Raw genomic sequence first — 10954 nt, forward strand, 5'->3', positions numbered from 1 at the left:
AGCAGTGAATTGTAAGCGTGCTACTCACCCGTGAGGGTCTCAAGGCGCTGAGGGGGTGGGGAGGAGGTCCGCAGATCTGTTAGCTGAACAGCCAGTCCGTTAGGGTCTTCCTGAAGGTGTTCAGGGAGGAGGAGTGTCTGATGTTTGCTGGGAGCTCGTTCCAGGATTTTGCCGCAATGTGAGAGCAGGATCTACTGCCTGCTCTGGCTCTGTGGATGCAGGGGGGATTCGGTTAGTTTGAGGTTCGAAGATCAGACGTTTTTCTTGATTGCTTGGTAGTTGACTCTGTTGTTGAGGTATTTGGGTCTGATGTTGTGTAGGCATTTGTAGGTGTGGGTGAGGATATCTAAGGTGACTCTTTTCTCCACGGGGAGCCAGTGGAGGCATCAAAGGTGGTGGCTGATGTGTTCGTGCCGGGGGATGCAGACGACGAGTCTGGCGCGGTGTTCTTTATCGTCTGGAGTTTTAGAGTAGGGACTTGTTGATGCCGGTGTAGAGTGTGTTTCCGTAGTCCGGTCTGCTTGTGATGAGTGCATGGGTGACAGTCTTCTTTGACTCGGGGTGGATCTGGCATGGTCTGAGGGGTTGGGTGGGCTGCCGAGGGCAGTTGGCGACCTGGTGTTGTCCCATGTCGATCGAGGGGGTGGTACAGAGTATGAGGACTTCCCTCTTCTCGGTGTTGAGTTTTAGGCAGCTGTTGGTCATTCAGGTTGCTACATCCTGCATTCCTTTCTGATAATGTAGTCTGGCGCTGGTGTGGTCTTCGGTAAGGGAGAGAATAAGCTGAGTGTCATCAGCATAGGATACGATGTTGAGGCCATGTTGTCGGACATTGGCGGTGAGGGGGGCCATGAAGATGTTGAAGAGTGTCAGGCTTAGTGTTGACCCCTGTGGGACTCCGCAGGTGATTTCCGTGGTGTCAGAGAGGAAGGGTGAATCCAGTCTAGAGCTGTTCCTTGTATGCCGCCGTCGTGTAGTCTGGCGAGGAGGGTGTGGTGGGAGACAGTTTCAGAGGCTGCTGAGAGGTCGAGGAGGATGAGGGCTGCGGAGTGGCTCTGGTCCAGGATGTTGTGTATGTCATCTGTGGCAGTGAGTAGGGCAGTTTCTGTGCTGTGGTTGCTTCAGAATCCTGATTGTGATGGGTCGAATATGGCTTTGTCCTGGATGAAATGTGTCAGTTCCCTGTTGACAGTTTTGTCTGTAACTTCTGCAGCGAAGGGGAGGAGCGAGATGGGCCGGTAGTTCTTGAGGTCAGTGGGGTCAGCTGTGGGTTTCTTGAGCATGGGTCTGACTTCTGCTTGTTTCCACTCATATGGTGCCTGTTTTGAAGGTGGTGTTGATGGTGATATGTAGCTCTGGTGCGATGGAGGTGGCGGCCCTGTGGTAGATGTGTGGTGGGCAGGGGTCGGGGGCCCCTGAGTCGATGCCTTTCATGGTCAAGGTGGTGTCTTCAGCCGTGATTAGCGTCTAGGTGGAGATGGTGGGCTGGCTGGTGTGTCTAGGAACAGGTCGGCTGGGGCGTCTGGTTGATGGTCGACAAAGTTGTCATATAGGTTTTTGATTTTGAGATGAAAGTGAGTTCAGAGCTTGACACAGAGGTCTTGGGATGACATGATGTCTGTGGATTCGCTGCGAGGGTTGGTGAATTCTTGGATGACACTGAAGAGCTCCTTGGAGTTGGTGGAGTTGGCAAGGATCATGTTGTGGATGAAAGTCCTCTTGGTTGTTCTGATCCAGTTGTGGTAGACTGTCATGGTGTTCTTGTAGGTGGTGTGGTGTTCAGGTATCTTGGTATTTCTACAGTTTTTCTCCAGGCATCTGCAGGTGTGCCTGGCCTCTTGAAGATCTGAGGTGAACGAGGCAGCTTTACTGGGTCATTGTTTGTAGGGGTTGTGTAGCAGGCGAGCTCGTCTTCGCAGGTGGAGATCCAGTTGTGGAGTTCCCTGGCTGCGACATTGGCGTCTGCTGCTGTTGTGTGCTTTAATCAGGTGCGGGTGAGGGTGGAGTTCAGTTGCTCCTTGGTGATCTTGCACCAGTTCCTTCATGGTGGGCTTGGGGAAGGTTTAGGTGTCTTGGGCTTGTGGACGGTGAAGTGTATGCAGTAGTGGTCGGTTACAGGAGGCTGCATGGTGTGACTGAAGTGTATGCTATTTCCTGCAGCAAAGATGGGGTCGAGGGTGTGCCCTGCCTCGCGGGTTGGTGTGGTGATGAGTACTTAAGTCCGATGTTAACGAGGTTGTCCCGGAGGGTGGTGGAGTTAGGGGTCACTGAGGTTGTAGAGATGGAAGTTTAGGTCTTCGATGAGTATGTAGTTCATTGCAGCGATTGCATGGGGTGCAATGAGATCAGGGATGGCGGTAGCGAATGTGGCCCGGGGGCCGGGAGGTCTGTAGATGAGGGTTCCACGGAAGGTGGAGCCGGGACTGGTGTCGATCTGGAAAAGCAGGTGTTTGGCGGTGGGAAATGTCTCGCTGTAGGTGGTGAGGGGTAGGGTGTTCTTCACCAGGGCGATGGAGAGACTCTCTCCTGGGTGGTTGGTGCAGTCCTTCCTTAGGATTTTATACCCGACGGGGATGGTGGTGTTGATGTCGGGGCAGAGGTGGCGTTAGTCCATGTCTCTGTGAAGAAGGGTATGTCAAGCGAGAGTGCATCTAGTAGGTTCCATGTCTCCACTGTATGTTTGTGCACAGAGCGCACTTTGAGGAGGATGCAGGTGAGGGTGTTGTTGGTATTGTCGTCAGTGGTTTTGGAGGCCAGGGTGGTATTGATGGTCTGGTGGCAGTGGAGGCAGGAGAACTGGCCGTGGGTCATGTTTGGGGTGGTTTGGAGGAAGTCCCTACTTCTTCCTGTATTGAGTGCGTGGAGGGGGGCAGAGCTGTAGTGGTGGGGGGTGTGAGATACAGGGTCCCTGGGGCTGACTGCAGTCGGGTTACAGACAGGCGCAGACGGGCTTGCTTTAAGCGTGCCTCCAGTGCGCCAGCGGTGTGACAGCGCAGCATCCGCCATTAAGTAGGGGAGGTGGGAGGGACAGCACCTGGGTGGCGGGAGAGATGAGGACAGGGGAGACGCAGGCGCAGCAGCGGCAGGAAGGGAGCGGGGATAGTATTGAAACACTACCAATGAGACAAGAGATTGAAAACAAAATTAATGAAAGAAAACACAGACATTGCAGCAAAAATAAATGTGAGAGACACAGATAGTACAGCATTATGGATACAGCTGTTTACGAATAGCACAGACAGTACCAGCAATTATGGGTGCAGGCAGAGCACACAGAGCCTCGAAAGCCTCCCCGGGGGGGGCAGAAGGGCACAGTGGTGACAAAGGTGGAGCAGAGTTGTGGGGAGAGCATAGGCCTGAGAGCAGGGTCAGAGGTCTAACTAGTGCTCCCCCGCAGCAGCCGCCATTAAGTAGGGGAGGTGGGAGGGACAGAAGCTGGGAGACGGGGAGCGGACGAGGACAGTGGGGCGGGCTGCAGGGGTGGCAGTAAGGGAGCAGGATAGAATTGAAACACTACCAATGAGGCAAGAGACTGAAAACAAAATTAAAGAGAGAAAAAAAAGAGTCAGTGCAGCAAAAATAAATGTGAGAGACACAGATAGTACAGCAATTATTGGTGGAGCTGTATATGAAAAGCTCAGACAGTACCAGCAAATATGAGCTTTAGGTTTTGCCTATGTGATTAATGATAAGATGTTTTTGTTGTAAGTTGTAGCTTGATGAATAGCTGTGCAATACAAATTATTGATTGTCTTTTCAAGTGTTATGACTTGCTGCAGGCTCCTTTTCGTCCCTGGAGAGGTTGGCTCCACACATCTATGACACACTGTGCACCATCAATCCCTTCAGGCTGCCACATGCCATCTGATCTACTCAGACACAAGAGTAGAGACACAAGGCAATACCTTGTGTTCATGTAGAGTCACAGGGGTGTAACAAAGGCCCCCACAGCCCCCGCAGTGCCTGGGTCCACTAGGCTTCCCTACGCTTGAATGGAGCCCCCTCGTCTCCACACAGCATTGAGTGCTGAAGCACAGGGCCGACAGGCCTGAGCAATGCACATCAGTTCATGTTTAGCTTCAGCCTTTCTTCGGGCAGGTAGCAGTATTCTGAAGATCTTGCATACAAAAAAGAAACAGTTGCAATTTATAGCTTTTATTTCTTGTCTGTGCACAGTGGCCTGGAGGGAAAGGCACTCCAGGATTTCTCTGGGAATCTGAGCTCTGGAGTGCAAAAAGAAACAGTTGACAGAGCAGCGACCAGGAGAAGGTCAAAAGGAAGTCCAAGGGAAGAAGCAATCCTGAAAGGGAGAGACAGATGATAGAACTCCGTGTGTGAATGTGTGTGCATGCAAACAGGCTTAACGGCCCCCTCCTCCATGGTGCAGGAAGCCCCGGGACCCCTCAGCCATGGAGCTTGCTTGTTCTGCTATCATGCAGCAGACAGCAACTTGCTCTGTTTTTTGAGCAGAGCAAGGTGCTGTCTGCGGTAAGTGCGAGGGTCAGTGCGATAAGTTGAAACTGCTCTGAAGGAATGTAAGTAACACTTTATGGTTACATTTTAGGAAGCCACTGATTCTACAGGAAGCAACGCGAGGGTTTTTGTAATTGCAGGAGTAGGTGAAGGGCTCTTGCAGGAGGCATGGATGGATGACTAAAGCAGGATTCAGTGATTGTCTGTAGACCTTCCCACATCCAGCCTGCACCCTCAGTAAGAGTCCATTGTCTGAGTCAGACTACAGAGGTGGCAAGCTACAAAGAGCAAAAGGGTCTCATACATCCTGGTCCTGCAGCAGCCTTCTCCTAGACCATGTTGGCATTCTTCAGCTGATGAAGAGCTGTGATTCCTGGGGATTAAAGAAGTAGTGAGGCTAGCGCTGGACTAGCTGGTGTCCCCCAAATAGGTGAGTCCACCAACAGCCCTTTTCTTTCTACCTTGGTATAATAAAGGGAGGCATGGATGAACTGGCAGGCCCTGGGGGTATTGGGCCGACACCATAGAAGCATTTATTATGCCTCACCACCTGGTCTCACCAGACTTAACAAAAACCACAGAAGCCCTCACCGGGGCCCATGGAAGTACTGAACAAAGGCAACTGTTTTATCAATGCTTGACAGCGATGGAATATGGGTAGGAGTGAATCCTTGCATTGCTTGGTCTGGCTTTTCAGAGGTAGGTTCTGCCCCCCACCCTCCCCAAGTGAGATCTAACCAGGTTAATGTACCTGCATTAGGATTTCCAACCTCAAGCAGAATGGCATTTACTGCAGGTGTGGATTGCTGTGCTGGTCTGAGAATGGAGAGGAGAACCAAGCCAGGTTCAGATCCGGTGGCTCTAGCAGTGGTGCTGTCAGCTCACTGTCCGTGTCTTGGTATTGTTGCAGTGTGGCCCTATGGCTCAGAGCCCTGGCCTGCAGCTCTATCCCAATGATCCTCTGAATAGTGGACATTACTCCTTTCACATGTATGTTTTGCCTCCATAATTCTTGAAAGCTGGGTGGGAAAAATGGGACAGATTTTCTATTTTTCTATTTTTCAAACTGCACTTAAATGAGTGCACTGCACTTCCTTAAAATGTACGTTTTTCGTGTTGTAGGAAAGCACTGAGAAGTTGTGTAAAATCTCACAGAGCTCTGCTACTTGAAATAAAGCAAACATTTTAAATACCATAGTCACGCTGCATTCAAAGTACTTATTCCTAGTGGCTTCCCATCACCTTGCAAATCTCTAGGCCCAACACAATATCCCTCTTTTTCCCTGTTTGTCGCCTCACTTTTTATTCTGTGGGTTACTTGATCTCTGTAATCTCCTAACCTGTAGTTTCTATCCTGCTTTCTTTCCTCCCCTCTCTATAGCTACTACTATAACGTACTGTTCTTCTGTGCCTCTTCCTCATTCTTCCACATAGTGCCCTTCATGCACTGTGAATGACCCTCATTTAAGGTAATCTTACTCTCCTGACAGCATCTTCTCAGAGGTGGTCACTCTTGGTCCTCCAAACCCCCAGTTTCTTCCTAGCTCTTTTGTTTTTTTCTCATTTTTTTCCCTTTCAGGTTTTCCTCATCTTTACTATATGTCCCTCCTTACTACCCTTACCTCTCTAACCTGTTCCTCTCACTCATTCCTTTATCTCTACGCCAACTGTCCTGACTTTCTATTTAGTCTTCTTCACTCTTCATCCTTAACTCTTTCACTTACTCTCCTCATACACATTATTTAAGAGTGGCCCTCCATTACTCACTAACTGTCTATAATAACTTTTTGTTATGACTGCCCTTTTCGATCTCCTTTTCTTTCTCTTCCCTTAACTGTATCACCTTGCATCCTAATTCAGTATCTCTTTCCTCTTGTACATCCATTATGGCCTACTGTCTCTTACTATTTGACCACTCATATTTTCTTGCTGCTTCTTTACTCCCGTATTACTTCTCGTCAATGACGGTCACTCTCTCCTGGCAGTCTCCACCTCCCTCCCAGCTGCCTCCTCTTTATGAATGTGTTTGGTCTTACTATGATTTTAACTCATGCACTGCAATACATCTTTCATTATGTTACCTTGAATGTTCATTTTTGTTTCCCCCTCCACTCTATTCCTTAGTATTTGTTCCTTGGCTAATCTAATTAGGTTTTGGAGCGTTGCTGAATACATGAGCGTGCCAATTAACTGTCACTGTGGTTAATGGAAGGGGCATAACAATAGCTCCTGCAGACCCCACAGTGTGGAGAGGCCCGAGCTCCAAGGGGCCCCCTCTGACACTGTGCACATGCGGCGGGCCCCTGTCCTGAGACAGGCTCAGACTGGCAGTACCTGGGATTTCCTGGGGCCGGTTTTGTTACAGGGGTGGCGATTTTCCTATTGGAGATCTATATTACATCAGGCCACCTGACCCATCAAAGGTGTTTGGCGCAACCTAGTTCGGGCTGGACTGTTCCCATGAGGCACAGGGTCATGTCTGATTTGCATATGGCCATGTCTGAACTGGGGTGGATTGATGAGCAAAATAACGATGGATTAAACCCAGATCTGTGACTGGGGGTGAATGTTTTGTCATTGTGCAACATTCCGTCCATCACCTTGTATGTTTTGCCGTTCACTCTATGTGGGAAGGGTATGCCCAGACGTGGGTCCCGTGCTCACTAGGCCACTGGAGTCAAGCTATCCTGGCTGATGACGGCTGATAGCCAGAAACCTATCCTAGGATGCTTGATTCCAGTCCAGGGAAAACATGGCTTGGCAGTGCAGGCTGGACTGTTCCCATGAGGCACAAGGTCAAGACTGATTTGCATATAGCCATGTCTGAACTGGGGTGGCTTGGTGAGCAAAATAACGATGGATTAAACCCAGATTTGATACTGGGGGTGAATGTTTTGCCAATGTGCAACACTCCGTCCATCAGCTTGTGTGTTTTGCTGTTCACCCTATGTGGGAAGAGTATGCCCAGACATGGGTCCCATGCTCACTAGGGCACTGGAGTCAAGCTATCCTGGCTGATGACGGCTGATAGCCAGAAACCGGTCCTAGGATGCTTGATTCCGGTCCAGGGAAGACATGGCTTGGCAGTTCGGGCAGGACTGTTCCCATGACGCACAGGGTCAAAACTGATTTGCATATGGCCATGTGAACTGGGGTGGCTTGGTGAGCAAAATAACGATAGAATAAACCCTGATCCGTGACTGGGGGTGAATGTTTTGCCATTGTGCAACATTCCGTCCATCATCTTGCGTGTTTGGCGCGGCCTAAATGCCAGCTTTAGAAGTAGCAGCACTGAGGTTAAACTAAATGCTGTTGTCTTTCTTTTATTTCCAAGTCAGTAATCATGGAAATAAAAGAGAAACAACATTGCTCTGCGCTCACTCACGCGATTGTAAGTGGCACAACCTGTAGCAGAGCGCCAGTCTGATCCTGAAAAAGCTCATTGCGTTTGTTGGTTTTGCAGGTTGAAAGGTGTTTAGTAGGCTGCTTCAGTAGTAGTTCTTGAATTGGGCTTAGTTAATGGGCACGCACAGCAAGGCAAGGGTGAGCACAAGGATGACCGGGCCATGTGTCATCATAACACCAAAAGTTCATCAGTCCCAATTACTTATATGGATGAATTTATCCAGCATCGCAACCGAGTTAGACCGGTTAATCATTACAAGCACACTTCTAAGGCCAGGAGAGAACTCAGATGCAGCCTAATCCCCTGCAGTTTTCTCCATGAAATATAAATTAAACATGTTAATATGTACATCATTGTTTGTCGGAGGCCACATAAAGTCGGCCAGCGTCTTTTGTTGTCGCAGCAGTTGGCATGCATGCTTCTTCCAGAAACGCTTCATACCCTTCAGGATAATAAAAGAGACTTGCTGCAAAGGGCGGCAGTTTGAAGAAAGTTGTCTTAGTATGTTTTACTTTTTGAATAACATTTCTGTGTCATATGCCAGAACTAGGCTGTCTGGTTTTATGTTTAAACCTATAATAACTGATAAACCCAATTGGAAGGAAAATAGCCATGACCAATGTAAACATATGAACACTGAAAAAACACCTTCACAACTACAAACTAAGTGCCATTCAAAGAAAAGAAAAGATGAGTGAAAGATATTTTTATTTCTTCCTGAAGGGGCCAATACAATGTAACTTTGTTATACAAAGCGACGTTGGCGCTAAGGGGTGCACAGCGGAATGGCTGGGTGAGACCGCAGCTCCGCCGGGTGACCGAAAACATACTGGTCTGCGATTGCCCCTGAGCCCACAACGCCGCTATCTAAAGGTCATCACAGGCGTCTGAAACCACCAGGATCATGATGGCCTGAAGTCCGAGAACTGCAGCTCAGCATTAGCGGGCGAATTTTACAAAATACGGCAGCGAGGTTCCGCGGCAGCTAAAATGGCGGCCGCGGCGCCAAACATCGCGGTACAGTAACCGGCAGCACAGTGAGTACAGCGCCCACCTGACACCGTCAGCGCGGAGTTAATATGAGACATCACATATGCTCTGGAAAAACTGCGTGTGTAAATGGCCTTTGGATGTGCCCGCATTGGATGTTTGTCTAAGCCGCTCCGTAACTGGGTCTGTTTGGATACAAGATGGCAGCGCCCAATGGTCGGCTGAATGGCGTGTGGGGTTGACACTGCCCGAGGCCCGTGCAAAACTCGAAGCAAAGCAGCGGCGCATCATGCCAGCCAGTTCCCGGTTGCTTCCTGAGCTGAGGTGGCACGCTTAAATCGTATTGCGGGCTGTACAGGCAATGATCCACGCAAAATTAGACACGCAGCAAAAGGCGCGAAAGGCTTAGGTGATATCCCCGGAGCCGACCATGACCAATTAAAATCTGAGCTTTCCCCTTGATGCCACTATCGCCACAACGGATCCTGCTAAGCTGCGATGTGGGGACTGTGCTGCCCGGGGCGTTGGTGCTACACTACAAAGGGGGCTCCTATGTACAAGACCTTCGGAGCCATGCACTGATTACAGCCTTTACACCATTGCGCTCACTGCTGTTGGCCCACGACAGAATAATTCACACATCACAGTCCAACAACACGGAGGTGATTAAATTGAGCGTGATAGATCCAAATCGCAACCCACGTTCCCATAATTACGGTCCATAACGGTGGCCAAGACGGCGACGTCAACCAGAAGAACCAGGTCCACACCACAAGACGCAACATTGACGACACCTCCATCAGTAACGATGGTAAGACCTGACAAACAACAGCAGAAGATATCATTTGAAGCCAAAAAAACACCCAAGATCACGGAAACGATGTCTGGAAGTGGTGCACCGGCCGATTCACCTCCCAGCAACAACATGGAGAAAATACTACTGTCCATCCAGACTAACCTGCAAGACAATAATGGCAAACTGGACAATTTGACGTGTAGGATGGATGGTATGGCGGCCAAGCTGGAGAAGCACGGGGAGAGGTTGGAGACGGCCGAGACACAAATTTCAGCAGTTGAAGATGAATCACATACCACTACCACCAAATGAAGCAACATGGAACGTGTACTGGAGGTGATAAAAGCGAAGGAGGAGGAATTGGAAGCGCGTTCTAGACGAAACAATGTGCACATAACGGGCCTTCCGGAAACGACGAACACGGGGCGCATGGAGCAATACATAGAGAAACTGTGCAAAGACATTTTTGGGGATGACGCGCTGTCGCAGATATTTGTAGTGGAGAGGGCGCACAGGTCCCTTGCGCCCCGTCCACCTCCTGGGGCTGCTCCGCGTCCCATCGTGGCAAGAATACTGAATTATCGGGACAGAGATACCATCCTGAGGCTTGCACGAGAGAAAGGAACCATCACACACCAGGGCAATACCCTGGAATTCTACCCAGACCACACCGTTGCTGTTCAACAAGCGAGGAGGGAATTTACATCGGTAAAATCCAAGCTTCGAGACCTTCACGTTAACTATTCTATGTTATACCCTGCCAGACTGCGGGTGATGTGGGAGGTCAAGACTGTGATACTGGCAACCCCCAAAGCTTCGCAAGAGTTTGTGAAAAAAATAATGAAACAGAACAGGCCCAGTGCGCCAGATGGCCAGCAACTTGAATCTGACTGAATGCATCTACAATGGGATATGTGCCACTCATGGGTGTTTGATAGGAGTTGACGCCCCAGAGGTGGCTCTTCACGCTCACGTTCAGTGGGGTGCTGCAGTCGAGGGAATGACACCTTACACCAGCTTCCATCGTCTCAGTGTCAGGAAGTACCCTGATTGCCAATAATTACAAGTAGCTTTACTCCTTGACACACTTCTGTACACCGAGTTCTATGGCAGAAAAGTATGTATCCTGAATCAGGGCCTCAGCATGGGCCTTGGTGGAGGTAAGCCACTACATGCATTACCGAAGTGCTGCGGCTGGTTCATGCTTGCCACCAGCGTGGCCTTATGTCATTGTGCTGTACACACGTCATTCTCAGTGCTCACATTAAGCGCCTAAAAACAATGACAGT

The sequence above is a fragment of the Lissotriton vulgaris genome, chromosome 7, assembly GCF_964263255.1.
Source record: "Lissotriton vulgaris chromosome 7, aLisVul1.2, whole genome shotgun sequence".
Classification (NCBI taxonomy): Eukaryota; Metazoa; Chordata; class Amphibia; order Caudata; family Salamandridae; genus Lissotriton; species Lissotriton vulgaris.